Raw genomic sequence first — 25017 nt, forward strand, 5'->3', positions numbered from 1 at the left:
AGACTTGAATGAACTGATGCTAAGTGAAATGAGCAGAACCAGAAGATCACTATACAGTTCAACAACAATACTGTATGGGGACGTATTCTGATGGAAGTGGATATCTTCAACATAAAGAAGATCCAACTCATTTCCATTTGATCAATGCTGGACAGAAACAACTACACCCAGAGAAGGAACACTGGGAATTGAATGTAAATATTAGCACTACTGTCTATCTACGCAGGTTACTTATACCTTCGGAATTTAATACTTAACGTTCAACAAGAATATTGGATTTATACCCATATATTGTATCTAGGTTATACTGTAATGCATGTAAAATTTATGGGATTGACTGTCATCTAGGGGAGGGAGTAGTAGGAAGGGGAAAATTTGGAAAAATGAATACAAGGGATAATGTTATAAAAAAATCACTCATGCATATATAGTGTCAAAAATTTATAATTATAAAATTAATTTAAAAAAAGAAAAAAAAACAAAGAGGGTTTGAGGATACTTTGAAAAAGAAATCTTGTGTTGATGACAGGAAACATAAATGAGTTTTAATGTTTGATCATCAAATATTTATAAGTCTAAGTTTTCTTGGATGTCATTTCATATTGTATTTATATTTTGAATATTTCAAATATTTTACTGGAAAGTATATAACACAGGATGTGTTGTTCTTAGCAAGGAAAAAAAAAAGAAAAGAAGCTGTTAAAAATCAATGTGTTTTATTTCAGTTTCTTGGGTTGGTTCATTCTTCCATCAATAATTCTTAATACTTTTCCTTTTCTGTAAATTTCACCTGTTGCCTTTTACTCAAGATACTTCCCTTCTAGAACTTCTTTCTTAGGATTCTTGTAATGCTTGTTCAGTTCTATATAGAAGGAATGAAAGTAAGTAGTTCCAAATGATTAAAATAATGTTATATAGAAAGGTTATCTTTAGAACTCAGTGAGTAGAATGAATAGGATTGTAAATGGAATCGGAAACACACAATTCCTTCTTTCCCCAAATAAACAAACAAACTAATATCACATAATACAAGAATACAAACCCTCACACACTCCTAAAATACTTCCTCTTACACTTATTCAAAACCTTACATATTTGAAGAGAATGCTGTTAGTGTGCTAATTTTTGGTGCATTTTTAGTTGTAAATTATAAAATAGACTCAGTCGTGCCTCAGTTTCCCTGCTTCTCAGTTCTGCAAAACCTCCCCTCCCTCTTTATCAGAATACTTGTTAAAGATAAAAGATCTTATGCTTTAGAATATCAGAATATCTGCTTCATAAGGATGTTTTTTTTTTTTTTTTTTTATCAAAGATGTAACTAACATTTTCTATCATTGAAAGGAAAATACAGTTAGTAAGGGACTCAAATGGTGTGTGTTTGCGGTGTGTGTGTGTCTCTATGTCTGTGTGTATGTGTATATAAATTTTTGTGAATATATATAAATTTGAGTCCTTTTTTTCTTTTTAGAACAAGGAAAAGTTTCTAATCTATTAAACTTGAGAATACAGTTATATAGTTTTCCTAGAACATGTAAAGTTCAGGGAATGTTTATATTATAAACATTATGTGGGACTTTGGTTTGATTTCTTGGATCTTAATTTAAAGTGACATGTTAATGATTATCTTTACAAAGATACAAAGAGTGAGTCTATTCTAGGATCTCTTTAAATACATGGCTTTATATAAAAATAGAACATCCAGTGTCCTAGATATTTCATTTGAATGTAAGATTAGTAAGAGTAGTGATTATTTTGGCCTTTTTATCACAATTTTTATTTTATAGAATTTTATAGAACTTTTGTAGAATAGAATTATAGGAATGATATGAAACAGAAAATAGGATTCTATGTTTAATCCACTCTAACAAGAGGTTTTTGGAATGGAAAGAATCAAAAAGTGATTATCAGCCAACCTTATTGTCTACCTTGCTTTAATCTGAAAGTTAAAAATTTAGTGTGCTTGCTTGCCATCCGCCAATGCCAGGGAGGTACTAGAGTGACAATAATCTAGTAGCAATTTGCAGAAGCAATTTTATTCTAATGTATATTGAATATATACATATTATATATATATATATTCATATATATATATATATATTCTAATATATAGAATAATATTGTTATGCCACAGTTCTCTTTTATTGTCCTTACTCAGTTTCCCTAATTATCATGACTCAGTCGTGCCTCAGTTTCCCTGCTTCTCAGTTCTGCAAAACCTCCCCTCCCTCTTTATCAGAATACTTGTTAAGGATAAAAGATCTTATGCTTTAGAATATCAGAATACCTGTCCCCATTCCCAAGCTATTGGAATGTCAAATACTGTCTTATAAAGATGCCTCTCCCTATGTCCAGGGTGCCTCCCCCTGATTATATCATCTCATCTCTGATGGCTCATCCCACCCTGTCAAAATCTCTTCAGCTCTCAGTACCCTGACTCCATTCCTGCCTCAGTGTATTTTCTGCTTCTGAGTACATATGTCATTGAGAACTCTGATTGCTGGATTCTTGGAGACAATAGTCTTATTCAACCCTGGGTCCAAACATGGATCCATTGGTCCTAGTATATCTCTCCATTTAATAAATTATTAAATACATTCTAATTTCTCTCTTGCTCAGTTTCTCTGGCATTACAACATATATTCTAATATAATATGACATTACATAGCAGTGTCATATGACTGAAATGCCTGACATGCCTATGGCTTTATTTCCTTTATTTACTTCCATTATTTACTTTACTAAAATGGTAACACTATGAATTTATTTAATAACCCTTTTCTCTGTTTCTATCCTCCTTTCTCTCTCTCATCTATCATTTTTAAAATCATTTCATATTGTTTATTTCCTCTACTTCTTAAGAAAAACAAGTTTATAATCTTCATTATAATATCATTATATGTGATGAAAATTCACTGCCTCCTTGAAATCCCTTAAATAGGTAAGTCTGTCAGTTCAGAAGTTGGTTTACACAATAAAAGAGTAAAAAGCAGTTTGAGTAGGAATAAAAATTTAAAATAAAAGTTAATCCTTAAGGGGAATGTCTCTTGGAATGAGGGGTAGAATTATTTCTTATTCTCCTTCATATGAGGCATGGTGCTTTAAGAGATATTTAACCAATTGGAGACATCAAAACCAGCAAGGAATGCTTTACAGACAGACATAGAGAAAGAGTGCTCAGATAACTTTAGGGATTAACTCCTCTGGCAACAAAGAAGAAAAACAATTATGGACTCAAGAGAACGCATTTCCTGTTAATCAATTCAAACTTTGAGTAACCTACTTAGCAGAGACATTAATAGGAAGTGAAGTGGAGCATGAGGACTTCATAAGTATTAAAAGAATTCTGAAGCCTTATTGGAGTGGTTTGAATTTCTTTGTTCACATCAGTTCCATAAATGTTAGACTTACTATACTTTAGACTATTTGAAATGTGAACTAACTATAGAGAAATCTGAATCTATTTCAAAAAAGCCTAAAACAAAAACATTATTTAAACAGATATCATTCCTTGGCATAACTAAATCATTTGATTTAGTACTCCATTTAAGAAGGTTTTTTTTCCTTATTTTTATCATTACTCCAGAAATAATGACCAAATTTTCATAAAATTATAGCTACTTTATGAAGACCATAAAGTAATAATAAAGGTCATTTTGCTAAGTTCTTCTTTATATCTTTTTTACCCCCTCAAATTGGAATTAATTTCATTAGTGTTCTCTTATTACTTAGATGCAGGCTAGCAGTTTTACATTGTTCAAATTAACCATTTCAAATGCAATTAAATCGTTCATAAAGTAGTTTATTCTTGTTTTATTTGAACTAAAACATCCAAGGGTAAAATGGAGGCATATTTTATCATTGTGTTATTAGCGGAAATGAATCTAATTGAAGCCCTAAAATAGCTTTAGTTTTAAATTCATATTAAGCTCTTCACTCATTCATATTAATCATTAAATCATCATAGCACTCACTGCCTATAAATTACACTGCTGGAAATTGAAATTATCCAGTATCATTAGAGAAGTCCTCTTTTGACTTTCTATTAAACTTGGAATTGTTTTATTAAAGCCATTTTTTTAAATCCAAGTACTGTTTTCTATAATATTGAAAATGCTGCCTAGAAAAGGTCTTGGGATAATACTAATTTTCTCTTCCTGGTTAGAAAGTGAAAGTCTTTAATCACTGGACAGCTTTTGACTAAAATCCATGGAATAAATACAGTAATTTGCTTAATTAAGTAATCTGTGAGGAGGAGCTATCTTATGAATACAAGTAAGCACATGCCTGGGGAAAATTCCTAAAAATAGTTCAAACATGTAGTTAGTTATAACAAAAAAAAAAAAAAACATAAATTGAGAACAGACTATTTCAATATATAAAAAAGGTTTAAAATCCACACCATTCCTGAAAAGTTAATAGAATTGTATAATATTTTCAGGACCCAATTGGGGTTATGTGGCAATGCACTTTTCAGACTTCCAAATTTCAATCAAGAGAAAGAGAGAAAGACAAAGGGAGAGAGAAAGAGAAATGGAGATTGAGAGAGAGAAATAGGAATATAGAAGTACTATCATCAATGCTATCTTTAACCGTTATCAAAAATGAAAAAAGAGACTTCTGGGGGCAGAATCAAGATGGCAGAGATGACACACATTTCTCTCTAAACTTCTCTACAGCCCTCTCAATAATTACAAAACTCAGTCTCTGAATTAGCTGATGAGCAGCAAAACCCACAAATATTGGGAGTACAACAAATTATCAGCAGAAGATAATTTCAAAGATCACCAGAAAAGGTCTGTTTCAATTGGAAACCATAATGAGGTAGCCAGTGCAACCATCTGAGTACAAATGCCAGCACAGATAGCTCAGAGTCCCAGGGTGTTGTTCACTCCACCAGCTTTTCAGACTCTGTAGCCTCTGCATGGCAGAAAATCTATGGGGAGAAAACTACAGGAATCTACAACAGTGTTGGCCACTCTGCCCTGGTTGCTAGACAGACAGTAGATTGGCAGAAAAGTTACAAAACATCCTATACAAACACAAAAGATCAATTATCTCCAAATGTTGGAATTTCAAAGAACCTGACCACACCCACCTAGCACTGGGAGTGAACCAGCACTGACCCAGCGCACTGTGTGCTGCTTGGAAAACAGGAAAGGCAGAGGTTAACTAAAAAAAGAGTGAAAAAGGAAAGAGGACTCAATAATTGACAGCTGTTATGGCAAAAGAGAAGAATAGATTTCAAACACCGAGAAGACTAAAGGCAGATTGTCTCCAGATGAAGCCCTAAAAGGTGATATAACATGGTCCCCATCACACAAGGCTCTCCTAGAAGAAATTTAAAAGAATCTTAAAAAAGAACTAGAAGAAATATAGGAAAGAGAAATGAAACATTTGTAAGAGGTTTTGAAAAAGGCAACATAGAAACTATGTGAAGAAAATTCACTACAAAATAGACTTAGTGAAATGGATAGAGCATATAACTCATTGAAAGATAAATTTGATAAAATGGAAAAAAGAAAGCAACTCCTCCCCCCAAAAAGAATTTGTGAAACAGAAAAAAGAAAATAACTCTTTCAAAAACAGAATGTGTGAAATAGAAAAAAAAATCCATAGACAAGGCAACTCATTTAAAAATTCAATTGGACAAATACAAAAAGAAGTAAAAAAAAAAGTAAATGAAGAAAATAACACATTAAAATTCAGAATTGAAAAAATGGAAATGAATCACTTGTCTTACAACAAGAATCAGTCAAGCAAAACCAACAAAATGAAAAAAAAATAGAAAAAATGTAAAACATATAACTGGGAAAACAACTGACTTGGAAAATAAATCTAGGAGAGACAATCTAAGACAATCTAATCTAATTGGACTCCTTAAGATGCATGATGAAATAAAGAACCTAGACACTATCTTTCAGGAAAGCATCAAAGTAAACTACCTGAATATCATAGAAACAGAAGGTAAAATGACCATGAAAAGAATTCACCAAATGCCTCTTAAAAGAGACCCCAAAATTAAGACTCCAAGGAATATCATGGCTAAATTTGAGAACTATTGGACCAAGGCAAAAAAACACACAAAAAACAAAAAACAAACAAACAAACAAAAAAAAAAAAAACAGTAGGAAAGAAACGATTCAAATACTGAGGAGCCACAATAAGGATTACTCAGGATCTAGCACTTTTCACTTTAAAGAATCAAAGGGCCTAGGATCTGATATTTCAAAAGGTGGAGGATCTTGGAATGCAGCCAAGAATAAGTTACCCTGCTAAACTGAGCATTTTCTTTCAGGGAAGAAGATGGACTGGACATTAAATGATACTAGTGAATTCCATTTAATTTTGATGAAAAGACCAGAGTTAAACAAAAAAATTGACCTCCAAATATAGAACTCAAGAGAAGCTTAAAAAGGTAAAAAGAAAAAAAAATTCTTGAGAACTGTAGTTCTTTATGGGTATGCACAGAGAATACATGTTTAATTTGATTTTACTCTTATAAAAAATAAACTAGAGATAAAAAGGGAATTGTAACAGGAAAAAAGGGGAAATTGGAGGCAAAATGAGGGAAATTACATCTCAGAAAGAGGCAAATAAAACATATTAATTGAGGGAAATAAGGAAGGGTGAAGAATATTGTGAGAATCTTACCCTCATCAGATATAGTCCAAAGAAAGAATATCAGATATATTTGGTTTCGCTGAGGAACATCTCTAATCTTATAGAAAAGTAGGAAGGGAAAGAGGAAAACTGAAGGGGTAGGCTAATTAGAAGGTAAAATAGAAATAGAAAATTAGAAATAGTAGGGAAAAGGTACAAGAAAGGGGAAAGGTCCTTTAAGAGGGAAGACTGCTTAAGGCAAGTAGTGCTCATAAGTAAAATACTGAGTAAGAAGGAAAGAGGAAAAGAAAAAAAAAAGTATAATTTGTGTTTAATAAGATGGCAGGAAATATTTGTAGTTTTAACTGTAAATGTGACTGGAGTGAACTTTCCCATAAAACATAAGCAAATAGCAGACTGGATTAAAAGTCAGAATCCTCCAACATGATATTTACAAGAAACACATTTAAAGCAGATTGATACAAACAAAGTAAAGGTAAAAGGCTGGAGCAGAATGAAGTGAAAAAAGCAGGGGTAGCTTGATCTCAGATCAATCAAAAGCCAAAATTGATTTAATTAAAAGAGATAAGGAAGGAAACAATACCTTGCTAAAGCGTATCATAAATAATGAAGCAATATCAATATTAAAACATATGCACCAAATGGTGTAGCATCTAAATTCCTAAAGGAGAAATTTAAGAGAGTGCAAGAAGAAATATTCAGCAAAAGGATAATAGAGAGAGATCTCAACCTTGCACTCTCAGAAGTAGATAAATCAAAGCAAAAAATAAATAAGAAAGACGTTAAAGAGATAAATAGAATACTAGAAAAACTAGATCTTTGGAGAAAATGGAGAGAGAAAGGAATAGACTTTTTTTCTAAGCAGTTAATAAAACCTATGCAAAAATTGACCATTTATTAGGACATAAAGATCTCAAAATGAATGCAGAAATAATAAAATGCATTTTTTTCAGATCATGATGCAATAAAAATTACATTCAATAAAGGGCCAGGGAAAAAGACAAAAATGAAAATGGAAACTAAATAATCTCATCCTAAAGAATGAATGGATGAACTATACACCTGTCAGATTGGTTAAGATGACAGGAACAAATAATGATGAATGTTGGAGGGGATGTGGGAAAACTGGGACACTGATACATTGTTGGTGGAGTTGTGAAAGAATCCAGCCATTCTGGAGAGCAATTTGGAACTATGCCCAAAAAGTTGTCAAACTGTGCATACCCTTTGACCCAGCATTGCTGTTATTGGGATTATATCCCAAAGAAATACTAAAGAGTGGAAAGGGACCTGTATGTGCCAAAATGTTTGTGGCAGCTCTTTTTGTTGTAGCTAGAAACTGGAAGTTGAATGGATGTCCATCAATTGGAGAATGGTTGGGTAAATTGTGGTAAATGAAGGTTATGGAATATTATTGCTCTGTAAGAAATGACCAGCAGGAGGAATACAGAGAGGCTTGGAGAGACTTAAATCAACTGTTGCTGAGTGAAATGAGCAGAACCAGAAGATCACTATACACTTCAACAACAATACTGTATGAGGATGTATTCTGATGGAAGTGGAAATCTTCAACATAAAGAAGATCCAACTCACTTCCAGTTGATCAATGATGGACAGAATCAACTACACCCAGAGAAGGAACACTGGGAAGCGAATGTAAATTGTTAGCACTATTGTCTATGTACCCAGGTTACTTATACCTTCGGAAGCTAATAATTAATGTGCAACAAGAAAATGGTATTTACACACATATATTGTATCTAAGTTATACTGTAATGCACGTAAAATTTATGGGATTACCTGCCATCGGGGGGAGGGAGTGGAGGGAGGGAGGGGATAATTTGGAAAAATGAATTAAAAAAAATTAAAAAAAAAAAGAATGAATGGATGAAAAAGCAAATCATAGACACAATAATTTCATCCAAGAGAAATTCAATAATGGGACAACATACCAAAATCTATGGGATGTAGCCAAAGCAATCATAATTGGAATTTTTTTTATCTCTAGAGGCTTACTTATGAAAACTAGAGAAAGAGAAGATCAATAAATTGGACTTACAACTAAAAAAAGTTAGAAAAAGAATAAATTAAAAACCGCCAATCAAAGGCCAAACTTTAAATTGTAAAAATAAAAGGGGATATTAATATTGAAACTAAAAATATTTGAATTAATAAATAAAATTAAGAATTGGTTTTATGAAAAAAACAACAAAATAGATAAACTTTTAGTCGATTTGATTAGAAAAAAGTAAAAGAAAAATCACATTTGTAATCTCAAAAATGAAAAGGGAGAATTATCCACCAATGAAGAGGAAACTAGAGCAATTATCAGGAGTTACTTTGCCCAACTTTATGCCAAAAAAGTTTACAATCTAATTGAAATGGAGGAATACCTACAAGAATATATATTGTCCAGATAAACAGAAGAGGAAATAAATTACTTAAATAGTCCCCTTTTAGAAAAAGAAATAGAACAATCTATTAATCAATTTCCTAAGAAAAAAATCCCCAGGACCAGATGGAATTACATGTGAATTCTACTAAACATTTAAAGAACAATTAACTCCGATACTATATAAATTGTTTGAAAAAAAAAAAAGTAATGAAAGACACCTCTCAAATTCATTTTATGACATAGACATGGTACTGATACCTAAACCAGGCAGGATGAAAACATAGAAAGAAAGTTATAGACCAACCCTATTGAATATTGATATTCAAAAATCCTAAACAAAATATTAGCAAAGAGATAATCATCTTCAGGATATTACACCATGACCAAGTAGTATTTATACAAGGAGAGCAGGGCTAGTTCAATATTAGGAAAACTATTAGCATAATTATCAACAATTGATAATGTAATGTAAAATATTTGGGAATTTTTCTGCTAAGGGAAAGTCAGAAACTATATAAGTGAAACTACAAAACACTGTCCACACAAATAAAGTCCAATCTGAGCAATTTGAAAAATATCAAGTGCTCATGAATAGGTCAAGCAATTATAATAAAAATGACAATACTCCCTAACTAATGTATTTATGTAGTGCTATACCAATCAACCTCCCAACAATGAATTTTACTGAACTAGAAAAAATAAGAAAAAAATCATCTGGAAGAACAAAGGTCAAGAAATTCAAAGGAATTAATGAAGATAAATGTAAGAATACTTGTTTTAGAGTTCTGGACCATCACACCTCCACTTTTCTTTTGTTTTAGAACTTAGGTGGTCACACCCTCCCTGACTTCTCAAGGAGATAAGAACCCCAAAATGGAGGTGATCACACCCTCCCTGATGTCTCAGGAAGAGATATGAAAATACCAAAGGAAATGGGAAATCAAACCAGATTAGTGGGTTTCTGAAGGGTCTTACTGGAAACAGGTATATATAAATCCATCGACATAGGAGGTATTATATAACAAACAAGATGAATCAACATGAGTAATTATACATATCCATAAGTCCTAGCTATAGTCCAAAACAAATCTGTTGTCCATTACTTCAAAAGGTAATTAATCTGTAGTGAAGTGTCTGAATACTGACCTTTACCTGCTAGTTGGTCAAAGATAATTTGTATATTGACTCCAGTTTGCCTATTTCACTGGGCTTGTATTCTAAATAATTCACTATACTCCAAAAGCCACAACAAGTTTTGTCCAAGTTCTAAACATATTCTTGCTATATATTTCCAATCACAAGGGGTTAAAATTTCATAAGCCAAATTCTCTAATATCATCTTAACATAAGACAATGTAGCCCCATAAAGAGTGCAATCCTTTTCCAAATCCTTGATTTTTTTTTCCAGATCAGAAAGAGTGTATCTCCTTTATTGACATATGGAGTCAAACTCTTCAATAACAGGGTATGCATTTATCAAATCAGCTATATCCTGTCCTATTTTTTTTTAGATTTAACTAGTGCCTTTTGTAATCTTGTCATAAGACTGCTGCATAGTCAGTGCTGATTGTGTTACCGGCCCTCCCCCTCCTCCTGATCCCTCCATCCATGAAGGGTTAATTCAGGGGAGTAGGTAAGGGGTTGGGGAATGCTCTAATGGCTCCTGCTGTGAAGCACCACACTCCTTAATTTCATCAGAATTTTACTTAAATCATTCTTCTCTAATTCTTCATCCTTTTCACTTAATTTGTCAATATCCTCCCCATCCTTTCCCTCCTGTTCTTTCTTCTTTTTCCTTATTCTAATGCATATATAAATCCTTAAAGGCAGTTGTAATAAGTTATATGTATAAAGTTTTTCTTTAGGAATTGAATTGGTACAATTATAATTGTAATATTCACTTAGTTGCTCTCCTACTAATTTCCACTCATCTGGATCTAATTATTTTTTCCTTTGAGAACCAAGGAGATGTGTATTGTAATGTTTCTAAAAGTTCAATGTTCTGCTCCCACGTTATAATCAAATCTTGGTTGGTTTTTTATGAGTCTAACCAGGTTCTCTACATAATTTCCTTGCATTGGAAAAGGCTCCTTTCTAAACATTTGTTCTTTTCAGATGGAAAGTTTCCTTCTTGTCTGTTTTTGTACTTACCTAATCTCTGGGTCACAGATGTAGGTCCTTAACCCCATGTTCTCCTTTGGTTTTCTGGAGGTCTTGGCAGCAGCCACAATGTAATGAATGTTCTTTGTTAGTCCCTGTTCGGGTGCCAAAATGTAATGTTCTCAATGGTTTTCTTGAGGTCTTGGAGCAGCCTTCCTTTCAGCAGATTAATCACCACAAGAATAGCCAGGTGTTAAAGTCCAAATCCTTTATTGTCTCCTTCTCAATCTAGTTTCCTTGCCTGGGGCCCCGGCTAACTTTCTTAGAGGCTTTCTGGAGCCTTGATTTCAGTGGAAAAGCTTAGGAGGAAAACCCTGCCACCACAATGGTGTGAAATGTGATGAATGAATCTGGCTCTGAGTCTGAGTCCTTTCTGAGTCTGTGTCTGGCCCTTCTGAGTCTGTCTCTGGCTCTGACTCTGGCTGAGTTTGTTGTAGCTTTATATGCTCTATTTTGACTATAAACCAATCATTATATCACTGGGATACCATTATTTGTTGTTAAATTAAATCAATCATACTGAACTTAAAGAACTATTAATCACCATGCTAAACTAGATCATCTTTGTCTTTATCAATTCCACTGACTTAACACCTTGCTTCAGAGTTCTGGCCCATAACAAAGAAAAGGTAATGAAGGTACCCTAAGTGTACCAGATCTAAAACTATATTATAAAGCAGCAGTCATCAAAACTATTTGGTACTGGTTAAAAAAAAAAAAAAAGATTAGTTGGGGCAGCTAGGTGGTGCAGTGGATAGAGCAACATCCCTGAATTCAGGAGGACCCGAGTTCAAATCTGGTCTCAGATACTTAACACTTCCGAGCTGTGTGACCCAGGGCAAGTCACTTAACCCCAGCCTGGGGGGGGGGGGGAGAAAGAAAGAAAGAAAGGAAAAGACTAGTTGATCAGTGGAATAGGTTAGATTCAAAGAACAATATAGCCAATAACTATAACAATCTAGTATTTGATAAACCAAAAGGTCCCACATTTTGGGATAAGAATTCACTATTTGACAAAATCTGTTGGGAAAATTGGAAACTAGTATGGCAGAAAGTAGGCATATGACCACACTTAATACATATACCAAGATTAGGTCAAAATAGGTTCATTATCTAGACATCAAGAATGATACTATAAACAAATTAGAAGAACATATAATAGTTTATCTCTCAGATCTGTGGAGGAGGAAGGAATTTGTGACCAAAGAAGAACTAGAGATCATTATTGATCATAAAATAGATAATTTAGATTATATTAAGTTAATAAGTTTTTGTACAAACACAACTAATGCAGACAAGATTAGAAGGGAAACAATAAACTGGGGAAGTATTTTTTATATCCAAAAGACCTGATGAAGTTATCATTTCTAAAATATGTAGATAATTGAGTCAAATTTATAATAGTTCAAACCATTCTCCAATTGATAAATGGTCAAAGGATATGAACAATTTTCAGATGAAGAAATTGAAACTATTTGTAGCCACATGAAAAGTTGCTCCAAATCATTACTGATTAGAGAAATGCAAATTATGACAACTCTGAGATAATACCTGCCAGATTGGCTAACGTGACAGGAAAAGATAATGATGAATGTTGGAGGGGATGTGGGAAAATTGGGACACTGATACATAGTTGGTGGACTTGTAAATGGATCCAACCATTCTGGAGAACAATTAAGAATTATGCTAAAAACATTATCAAACTGTGTCCATTTTGTCCAGTAATGTTTCTACTGGGATTATATCTCAAAGAGATCTTAAAGGAGGGAAAGGGACCCACATGTGTAGTGGCAAGGACCTGGAAACTGAATGGATGTCCATCAATTGGAGAATGCCTGAATAAATTATGGTATATTTGTGAGGGATGTAGAAGACCCTTACCCAAAATGACTACTCAGAGATTATTCATTAAAAAGCAGAAAAATTGTTTATTGAGAACCTCTGAAGTGTCTTATCACGAGATAAAAAGGAGAAAGCTCATGGTAGGAGAGCTAAAGAAGTAGTAAAGATATATAGCTTTTATACAAGAGATTACATCACAAGTAAGAGAGCATTGAGAACGGAAGGGGGGGCATCTAATTGGTTGTTGTTATTTGGAGAGGTGATCATCATACACAGAAGCAACAAGACTATATGACAATCAATACTGACATGGCGTTCTTCAATACTGAGATGATTCAAACCAGTTCCACTTGTGCAGTGATAAAGAGAACCATCTACATGCAGAGAGAAAACCATGGGAACAGAGTGGAATACAACATAGCATTCTCAATCTCTCTATTGTTATTTGTTTGCATTTTTTTTCAGTTTTTTTAATTCTTCCTTTTGATCTGATTTTTCTTGCACAATAAGATAACTGTATAAATATGTATACACATATTGGATCTAACATATATTTCAACATAGTTAACATGTATTAGATTACCTGACAGATAGGGGAGCTGATAGGGGAAAAAGGGGAAAATTTGTACCAAAAGGTTATGCAAGGGTCAATGTTGGAAGAATTACCCATGCATGTGCTTTGTAAATAAAAAGCTTTAATTTAAAAAAAAGAATGAAAAAAGAACAAAAATTTGTTAAGAGGAAGATAATTCAGAAATCGTATTTTTGTTATTTATTTTTAAAACTGAATAAGTAAAAAGAAAAACAGAAAAGGAATACAAAACAAAATTTAATAAAAGAATGTTGTCATGTGCCCAGAAGAATATTAACGATTCAAAATATATAACAATGAATTACCAATTCATGAAAGTATAAATAAATATACATTATTAGAAGAAATTATATTCATGACTATCAATCTTTTCTTCACTTCCTTGTAAATTGTCCTTTTGCCTTCTGCTATACACCTTTTTTACTTTATATTGCTGTCATCTTTAAGAGCTCAAAGCATATGAGCCCTTTGATCTCAGAAGTGAGATGAAGGAGGTGGGAGACTCATAGAGTGTGAAAAGAGCTCCAGTTTATTATTCAGTACAATCTTTTTTATATACATTTTTGCAAGTATGATCAGCATGTGAATAGTAGACAATCCCAAATTACCATTCAGAGAAGCAGCTTGTGTCATTTGTCCAAGTACCAGGACCCAAGATGTGCCAGGCTGCCAGTCCAATTCTTCAGTGACTGGAATGTGTCCCATGGAGGCTTGTGCTTTCTAAGGGGCCAAAGTGATGACCCCTTATGTAGACACACTGCTGGAACCCTCCCACGTGAATGAGGGTGTTACTCTGTCAGGGAATCCCCATGTGTGTCACATGATACCCCTTTGAGACAATTCTAGGCCCTGGTGGGTCCATCATGATAGCCCACCTTTTTGGCCTTTGTTATCAATCATGATGTGTATATATGTGTGTGTGTGCATGTGTGTGTGTGTGTGTGTGTGTGTGTGTGTGTGTGTGTGTGTGTGTGTATGCATACAGCATATTGTTAGTGGTCTTGGGGACATGTCTTCTCCTCTTGTTGGGTCCAACTCTTCAGTTCTGTGGACAACTCTGAGATGTCTGGTGGGAATCCATTGCTGAAAGGTTTTTTTTTCTTTCCCCACCTGTGGAAATAGAAGTATATCCTGGCCCCCACATTAGAACCCTATAGGATCCTTCTCAACAACCTTCAAGACTTTTTTTTTTCATTACCATGGTCTCATTCTTAGAGGGTCTTCTTAAAGAAGAGGGGTATTATCTTTTAGTGATTTTCTATTTTCACCAAAGAATATTTCATAGCTGGACTTAAATCATCTGAATCATATTTTATTTATTTATATTGTGTACACTGCTTTATCTGTATTTTTCTGAGTAACCCTACCTCCATCTCCCTCTTTTTGTTTTTTGATAAATCTCTTGAGGGTCTGATTAGTCCTTTCTACAACGGCCTGTCCTGTAGGGTTGTAAGGAATCCCAAAAATATGATGTATAGAAAATTCCTGAAAGAACTGTTTTAATATTATTGAGGTATATGAGGGTCCATTATCAGTCTTAATGGTGTATGGGATACCCGTAGAGGCAAAACAGTGAAATAGGTAATTTATTACATGTGAAGCTTCTTTCCCTCATAGAGAGAATTCAGATACACAGCCTGAATAAGTGTCAACTGTAACATGAATGCATTTTTTCCCATATGTGTAACATCCATTATATATAATTTGGCCTGTCATCTCTGGGGTTAGTCCCCAGCCCTATAGTTCTTTGAAAATATGGTACACCCTTCGGATTCTAATGTTTATTGTGCAACAAGAAAATGATATTCGCACACATGTATTGTACCTAGACTATATTGTAACACATGTAAAATGTATGGTATTGCCTGTCGTCGGGGGGAGGGAATAGAGGGAGGGGGTAATTTGGAAAAATGAATACAAGGGATAATATTATAAAATATATATATATATAAAATAAAAAAAAATAAAAAAAAATAAAATAAAAAAAAAAAAAAAAAAAAAGAAAATATGGTACACAATCTTCACATCTTTTTACTATGCTTGCTGATTCTTGCCAGGACATCCCTTACAATATTTGAAGAGATCTGGCAGATAGATGCAAATGTTCATGAACTTTTATTGCTTCTTTAGAGGGCAGAGAAGAATACATTGTTTTAGCAGAACATCCATTATTTTGTTCCCTTCAAATATAGGTCCCAGCCCATCTGTATGAGAGTGGATGTGCATATATTAAAAGGATGGACAGTCATTAAAATCACCTCTTGTCTATTAGAAATAATTCAGAATTTTAGCAAAGTCGCAGGATACAAAATAAATCCACATAAATCCTCAGGATTTTTATACATTACCAATACAATCCAACAGCAAGAGATACAAAGAGAAATTCCATTCAAAATAACAGTCGATAGTATCAAATATTTGGGAATATATCTACCAAAGGAGAGTCAGGAATTATATGAGCAAAATTACAAAACACTTGCCACAAAAATAAAGTCAGATTTAAATAATTGGAAAGACATTCAATGTTCTTGGATAGGCCGAGCGAATATAATAAAGATGACAATACTCCCCAAACTAATCTATTTATTTAGTGCTATACCAATCAGACTCCCAAGAAACTATTTTAATGACCTAGAAAAAATAACAACAAAATTCATATGGAAGAATAAAAGGTCGAGAATTGCAAGGGAACTAATGAAAAAAAAGTCAGAGGAAGGTGGTCTAAGTGTACCTGATTTAAAGCTATATTATAAAGCAACAGTCACCAAAACCATTTGGTATTGGCTAAGAAATAGATTAGTTGATCAGTGGCATAGGTTAGGTTCACAGGACAAGATAGTGAATAAAAATAGCAATCTAATCTTTGACAAACCCAAAGATCCCAAATTTTGGGATAAGAATTCATTATTTGATAAAAACTGCTGGGAAAACTGGAAATTAGTATGGCAGAAACTAGGCATGGACCCACATTTAACACCACATACTAAGATTAGATCAAAATGGGTCCAAGATTTAGGCATAAAGAACGAAATCATAAAAAAATTGGAGGAACATGGGATGGTTTACCTCTCAGACTTGTGGAGGAGGAAGGAGTTTGTGTCCAAGGGAGAACTAGAGACCATTATTGATCACAAAATAGAACATTTTGATTACACCAAATTAAAAAGTTTCTGCACAAACAAAACTAATGCAAACAAGATTAGAAGGGAAGTAACAAATTGGGAAAAAATTTTTACAGTTAAAGGTTCTGATAAAGGTCTCATCTCCAAAATATACAGAGAATTGACTTTAATTTATAAGAAATCAAGCCATTCTGCAATTGATAAATGGTCAAAGGATATGAACAGACAATTTTCAGATGATGAAATTAAAACTATTTCCACTCATATGAAAGAGTGTTCCAAATCACTATTGATCAGAGAAATGCAAATTAAGACAACTCTGAGGTATCATTACACACCTGTCAGATTGGCTAAGATGACAGGAACAAATAACGATGAATGTTGGAGGGGCTGTGGGAAAACTGGGACACTGATGCATTGTTGGTGGAGTTGTGAAAGAATCCAACCATTCTGGAGAGCAATCTGGAATTATGCCCAAAAAGTTATCAAAATGTGCATACCCTTTGACCCAGCCATACTACTACTGGGCTTATACCCCAAGGAACTACTAAAGAAGGGAAAGGGTCCTGTATGTGCCAAAATGTTTGTGGCAGCCCTTTTCATAGTGGCTAGAAGCTGGAAGATGAATGGATTTCCATCAATTGGAGAATGGTTGGGTAAACTATGGTATATGAATGTTATGGAATATTATTGTTCTATAAGAAATGACCAACAGGAGAAATACAGAGAGGCTTGGAGAGACTTACATCAACTGATGCTGAGTGAAACGAGCAGAACCAGAAGATCATTATACACTTCAACAATGATACTGTACGAGGATGTATGCTGATGGAAGTGGATTTCTTCAACATAGAGAAGAGCTAATCCAATTCCAATTGATTAATGATGGACAGAACCAGCTACATCCAGAAAAGGAACACTGGGAAATGTATGTAAACTGTTATTTTTACCTTCTGAATCCAATTCTTCCTGTGCAACAAAAAATTCGGTTCTACACACATATATTGTATCTAAATTATACTGTAATATATTTAACATATATAAGACTGCTTGCCATCTGGGGGAGGGGGTTGGGGGAGGAAGGGAAAAAATCTGAATAGAAGTAAGTGCAAGGGATAATGTTGTAAAAAATTACCCATGCATATGTACTGTCAAAAAATGTTATAATCATAAAATAAAATAAAAAATTATTAAAAAAAAAAAAGAAAAGAAAATCACCTCTTGTACCTCTTGAAACAATGAGAAGATAGGTTCTATTTGAGCCTTTATTTATGCTATCTCTATTTTCTGTATCACCCCAACTGCATAGTAACTATCTGAAATGATATTGATAGATTTGTCTATTTTCAGTGCTTGTATAATGGCATACAACTCATTTTACTGTGTTGAGGTATAAGATGTATTAAATACATCAGAGATGCCCAATTGTGGGGAATATATAACTGCTTTTAGGGACTTTAAGTGGATATATTTTTGTTTTAATGGAAAATATCCATTGCCACTGTTCATAGAATGGCAACTTGGTCAGGATTTTTCCTGCTTGTACTTCTCCTAACCCTAACAAAGTGCTTCAGGTTTCCTGAGTAGCTATTAAACAATCTAATCTATCCTTGTCTATGTTAATCCATATAATTACTGTTTCTCCAATTAATTGGATAATTCTGAGCAATGTTTTCCTTGCTATTTCAGCTGCCATGCCTATTCTTTATAAAAAATACAGGGGAGTTCCATGAGCTATTTGTTTCCTCAATATGTTCTAATTCTAATCGTTTTTTGTATTAATTGATGGAAAGTGGCTGTTTTTTCTTTGGTCAAGACCACTGCTCCACCCATATTGGTATGTCCATAGTTCAAGTCATTTTTAAAGTGGTGGAAGCCACAGAAGCAATGACTACTCCTAAAAATCTGTGGTGATTTTCATCCTTAATTGATGTAATATATCCCTACCCCATATGTTAATATGTAAATAATCTATTATTAAAGGAAAAATGGTTCCGCTCTTTCCATCTTTTTGCCATTTTACCAGTTCAGTGGATATCAAAGCCTCTTACTATATTTTATCCCTGCCACTCTATTATTAGCTGAAGTCATAGGCCACAAAGAGGGCCTTTGAGAAGCAGCTACCACAGTCCTGTCAGCTCCAATGTCTATTAATCTTTCAAACTTTTGGTTATTCAAAGTGCAAAGTGAAACAAGGTGCTAAGTCACTGGAATTGATAGAGGCAATGATTATGTACTTAGTACTTATTAGAGTTCACACATTTAAGAAAGCATACATAAGGGGGAGCTCCCACAAGTCCACAGAAGTCCACAAGCCCACAGAAGCCCACAAGCCCACAGAAGCCCACAAGCCCACTATCTTGGAGGCAGAGTCAGATTCATTCAATTTTCCACCTTTGTGCTGGCTGGAGGCTTTGGATTCAGAGGGAGCTAGAGGCAGAAGCTGGAAGACACAAAGGATTAATGGCAAGAGCTCTTGGGAACCAAGAAGAGAGCTAGGCCTCTATTAAAGCTAGCCAGGCCCCAGGGAAAGAGACAAGAATTAAAAGAGAACAATAAAGGACCTGGACTTTAACTCCTGGCTGCATTTGGGGTGATTACTACTCTGAACTGAAATGAAGGCTACTTCCAGAAATCCCCAAGAAACTCCCAAAGAACATTATATTTTAGAGAAGAATATTACAAGTATTGGCCAAGTGAGTGTGATAGCTTTTGTAAAATATGTTTGTACAATGGCCTCTGAATTTGGACACATCTGTGGGGCTTAATTCACAATTATTGTCTTCTGTTTTAACTGTACGTTCAGATGGAATGACTATTCCTTGAGCTATACATTTTTCCCTGGTAAGATATGTTTCAGTATTGTCAGTGTTAGTCATAGTTACAGACACAGGCATTTCCTCATATATTTGTATGACTGGGATTGCTAATGAATACTGAGGTAGTGGAGAATTTATAACAAGGATTTTAGTTGTTTTTCTCTTTGAAAACTGTTGAATTGGTACTTCACAAACAGCATGAGGGAGTAAGTGATAATAATCATTGCTCTGTGACAATCTGCATTATACTTTTTCCATAACAAAGCCTTTAATATCCTATCTATACCTCCTACATTTCTCATGGCCTTAACTACAGTATCCTGAAATCAAGCAACAAAATCAGTGAAGGGCTCTCCAGTTTTTTTTTTTTTTATCTTATTTAGGTAAAGCTTTCTTTTTCACCCTTTTCTATATGAATCCTACTCCATGGTGTTCTGGCACATTGAGATAGTCAAAGATATGTCTCTGTAGTAAAATTAATTTGATCTCCAGTGTCTGCATGGGCCCCAGTGCCACTAAGTTACTCAAAGTATAACTTCATGCTTGCTCCCGGAGAAACCTGAGTGGTAGTCAACTGAGTCTGTTCTAAAAATTCTGTCATCCAGAACACTGCCTGGCCTGGAATCAACATTGTCCATGCAAGTGCTTTCCAATCATTGGGCACAAAATTGCTTGTGACATTGTTTCAAGTTGTAACATAACAAAAAGTGCTATGGACTCATATTTATGAACTGAATCCTTAAAATGGGTTAGAACTTTAAAGGGAAGTGGTTTATGCCTGCATCTTCTCTACCCTGGGTTAAGAGGATCATCTTCCTTTATAACAGGATATAATTCTTCCCACCCTTCCATGTCTTCTCCTTGATATCTAGCCTGTTTCAAAACTTTTTGAAGTGAAGATAAACAACATAACCTGATTATCTTTTGCTTTTTGTCCATGTAGTGCTGCGGTCTTTGTTTTATATTTCTGATTCTGCTTTTCCTCAAATTTTATTTCATTTTTGGGCTTTACATTAGGAGAGCCTTTGAAAGGTGTAGATCTGGATAGACACAAAAATAAGGTGGGGCTGAAGGTGGTGGAGGAGGGGAAACTATTCATTTTCATCCTGCTCAGGCTCAGGAGAGTGACATCTACTGTCTGTACTCCAACTTTAAATTTTCTGACCTCTTTCTGGTTCTGATTTCAGATTTTGTATAATGAGATTATATATAGTAAAATGACTTTTTTGTATTTCCCCTGAGCATTGCTTATAAAGTAGTGAGCTATTCACCAAAAACAGTCCATCTATCACAATTATAATAGCTCTCCTCAGGTAACCATGGAGAAACTTTGTAAGCAATGCTCAGGAATTTCCTAATGTTTCCTAATTGAACTGTGTACGTCTATTCTTTTATACATTTATATATAGTCCTGACATATGTTTCACTATCTGAAGGTAGTAGGGTGCCTATTTTCTGCCCCATTAGGTTACTTAACCATCTCTGCTGCACTGTGCCTGGTCCGGAAGCAGGGAAGCTTGGTCGGCTCTCCCTCTGGAGTCCTCATAGAAGTTGTCTTGACCATGTAGCAGTGCTTGACCATGAAGTGGTCACTCTGGCCTGTTTCAAGTTCCTTTCCCTATTCCTGGGTGCCTGTTGTTGCTGCCCTCTTTAAGAACTCAAAGCATATGAGCTCTTTGATCTCAAAGGAAAGATGAATGAGGTGGGACACTGGAAGAGTATGAAAAGAGCCCCAGTTTATTATGCAGTACAGCCTTGTTGTTATACATTTTTGCAAGTGTGATCAGCACGTGAACAATAGACAATCCCCAATCACCTTACAGAGAAGTAGCTCATGTACTTTGCATATGCATGGTGTCTGCCAATGGGAGGAGAGCCTATCCAGCAATTCAGCAACTAACTCATAGGCAAGAGGCCCTATTCAGGCATCCCTGCTTATGTAACCACTGACTGTGACCCTCCAGCTTACTCATTTCTAAGATCATAGATCATTGCTCCTTGCTCAACAAGGGCATTTCTGCAACATGGCAGAAACTGTGCACCAAAGGTAAAGGTGGCCTCAGTACTCCCTCTCAGTGGAACCCATAGCCTTGCATCTTTATTCTTTTTTTTTCCTCTTTCATCTTTCTACTTTCTTTTAGCAGGCTATGATTAAGAAAAAAGCATATTTATGTTTTATATATATATATATATACATATATATATATACATATATATATATGTATATATATATATGTATATATATATATATATATATATATATATATATATACACACACACACATTTTTCCTATTCCTGCAAACTCTTTGTTTTAATTGTGCTCCTGAACTTTCCTTGCTATTATTTAATCTCCACCCACCCATAGATCCCTTCCTTTTTTTCTTCCCCTATCCTTTGTTTAGCCCTCCCCCTTTATGTTTTTCTTTAAAAAAAAACCAAAACATTTATTTTTGTCTAAAGTAACTTTTTGAAACCTTTATATATATATATATATATATATATATATATATATATATATACACACACATATACATATATACATACATTATATATGTATGTATATATGTATATATACATACATTATATATACATATATATGTATATATACATACATGTATGTGTGTATATATATATATATATATATATATATATATATATATATATATATATATATTTCTATACCCTAACCTTTAAGACATGATACAAAAGGTCAAAAGAATGTATTATAATGGGTTCCCAAGTGTAGCTTTAAAAAAAAAAGCAGCATTCACATATTTATAGAAAAGTGAACAATGCCCCTCACCCCCCTTACTCTCACTCCCACTGCAGCCCTCTCCACTCTTAAATTTCAGCATTCAGACCTGATGGAAGAGTGTAACTAAGCTGGAGCAGTAGCACTTACAACAATTGGGTTCCTAGTCTGCATACATTTTTGACCATGAAATCAATGTTGATAATCAGGTTAAAGTACAGGGCTCAGTAAAATATACAGTTGCAAATAATCTGAAGGATAATAGGCCAAAAAATGAGCACACAAAGTCCCCATGTTGATACTTTCTAAAAATGGCTGTACATTATGTGAGAAACAATTTTGAAGTCATTTCTTGTCAAAATTCTACAAAAAGAAAATAATTCCAGAACAAAGAGCAAAGTGTCATTAACAATAAGAAACTATGATATTCAATAGTGTACATCCAACAAACTCAGGCAAATTCAGAAATTAATTGATTTGGAAGAAAAGAATATTTAACAAGGAATTCTCTCCACTGTTTCCAATTGAGCTCTTTAAAAATTTGTGATGCCTTCTTTTTCTTGAACAGGGCATATTGTAAGGATGAAAGGTAAGAAGGTTTCAGCATAATCAAACAAGCACAGATACAATGTACTGAGTTTTGAGAGCTCTTCAGGGTATATAGCAGGAAAAAAATGACTAGCCTGGGTTCACAATCTTGTATTCCCAAATATTCTGTAGGGGGTTTACTCCTAAAGTTTTAACATGCTCCAGTGCTGTTATGATGTCTTTTCTGTGGGTACTTTTCTCTAAGTTATATGAAGCCTTTCAAAAGTCTTCATCTGTCAATATTAAAAGCAATCTGCCATTAACTCTTTCAGATAAAAAGCTTTCTCTATTAAAAGGCCCAGTGGCTCTAGATAGAAGATGAGTTCTTCAACCATCCATTTTGCAAGAGATCTGTGAATGAGCAGGTCATGCTCTGACTCCAGTGATATACATGTAAAACCACTACAACACTAATTAAAGATGTTAATACTCCAGAAAAAAAAAATCCACTTTTCTGGATGATTTGCTTGTCCTTCATTTGAAGTTATAGAAATATAATTGTTGACATATTTATGAAAAATTGCAAGACTATGGAATATACCACTATTCTGCTGAATGTCTTCTAATCTCAATTTGATGGCATCAGGAAATAACTTTTCTTTCTTTTTTTTTTCTTTTTCCTCAGGCAATGTTAAGAGACTTTCCCAGGATCACACAGCTAGAAAGTGTTGGGTATCTGAGGCCACATTTGAATTCAGGTCCTCCTAACTTCAGAGCTGGTGCTCTATCTACTATACCACCTAAGTGCTCCTAGAAAATAACTTTTCAATGACATCTCTTAGCAGAATATTTATTTTTGGTAAACCTGCCTATTTCTCTGGACACTGGACATTTTATTTTCTTTGAAGACACCAATCACAGAGCCAGGCAATGTCAACACAAACTATGTCCACAGTGCAAGGTGGTTGGATTCACCAGAATGTCACAATAGCAGTCACAAGAAAATTCACTAACAGAAATTTGAATACTAACATTAGAGGGGAGCTTTTCTCTTTCAAATCTTATCATACTGGTTAGCTATACACCTTCCATCTTTTTTTAAAATCATTCCATACTTTGAAGCTATCTATTTCAGATTCTTAAGAGTTGCGTTAAATTTCACGGTGCTGGAGCTGTGTATGTGTGAGTATATATAGGTATGTAGGCATGTAGGTCTATGTATGTGTATGTATGTGTATGTATGTATATACATATATATGTATATACATACATAGACCTACATGCCTACATACATATATATATATATATATATATATATATATATGTAGGTCTATGAGTGAGTGAGAATGTATATGTAGATAGATCTAGCTCTGTGAGTGCATATATATATATATATATATATATTAATAAATATTTGTATATAAGTATATCTGTGCTTAGAGGTTAAAGAGGGGATAAAGGTGGAAAAGAATAAAGTAAAAAAAAAAAATTGCGCAGTAGAGAAAAAGAACAACCTCCATGGAAGCAAAGATGGATACTCATGAATATAATTTCTTCTATTATTATAGCTTTGAAATAAAAATTTGTTGTTTTATATTTTTAATCCTACCTGATTTTCTGATAGGTTCATGACACTGTTTTATTTTCTTTTGTATTTTGTTTTGTTTTGCTTTGTATTTTCCTTTTCTGTCTTTCTTTTTTATTTTCTGTTCATTTATTATTTTGTATTCAGTGTAGAAAATACATTTTAAAAATTATATATTTTAGAATATTAGAGATTGGAAATATAGAAATATAAAAAATGAAAAAAATTGGGGTTACACACAAAGATGGATCAAGCATTTGTTTCTTTTTCTTATTTTTATTTAACATCTTATTCAATCAAGGATTTAATGTTTTTTTTTTCAGAGTTCAGCCCAAAAATCCATTTGTTGATTCTTTCATGAATGTGTACTAGCAATTCTAATTTGTTTTAGTGGTAATATGGAGTGGTTCATTCTTATTCCTTTCCTTGGCATCTAACATTTTAATGAATGGAGACAAAATAAAGTGAGATAGAGGGTGAATCCTCATTATATTGCAGTTAAGATTTCATTTCCTTTAAAAAGTTTTGTTAATAATAAATAATAACCAAAAATATTTCAATATTCAAAAAAGAAAAGAAATAAGTGATGCAAGTGATTTG

General features: G+C 33.8%; 1 pseudogene; it reads right to left on the reverse strand.

Moving 5' to 3' along the window:
* Positions 1–22450: 22450 nt before the first annotated feature.
* On the reverse strand, positions 22451–23900 carry LOC141550439 (bifunctional apoptosis regulator pseudogene; annotated as a pseudogene).
* Between the last annotated feature and the right edge of the window lie 1117 nt (positions 23901–25017).

Source organism: Sminthopsis crassicaudata, chromosome 1, assembly GCF_048593235.1.
Source record: "Sminthopsis crassicaudata isolate SCR6 chromosome 1, ASM4859323v1, whole genome shotgun sequence".
NCBI classification, from domain to species: Eukaryota; Metazoa; Chordata; class Mammalia; order Dasyuromorphia; family Dasyuridae; genus Sminthopsis; species Sminthopsis crassicaudata.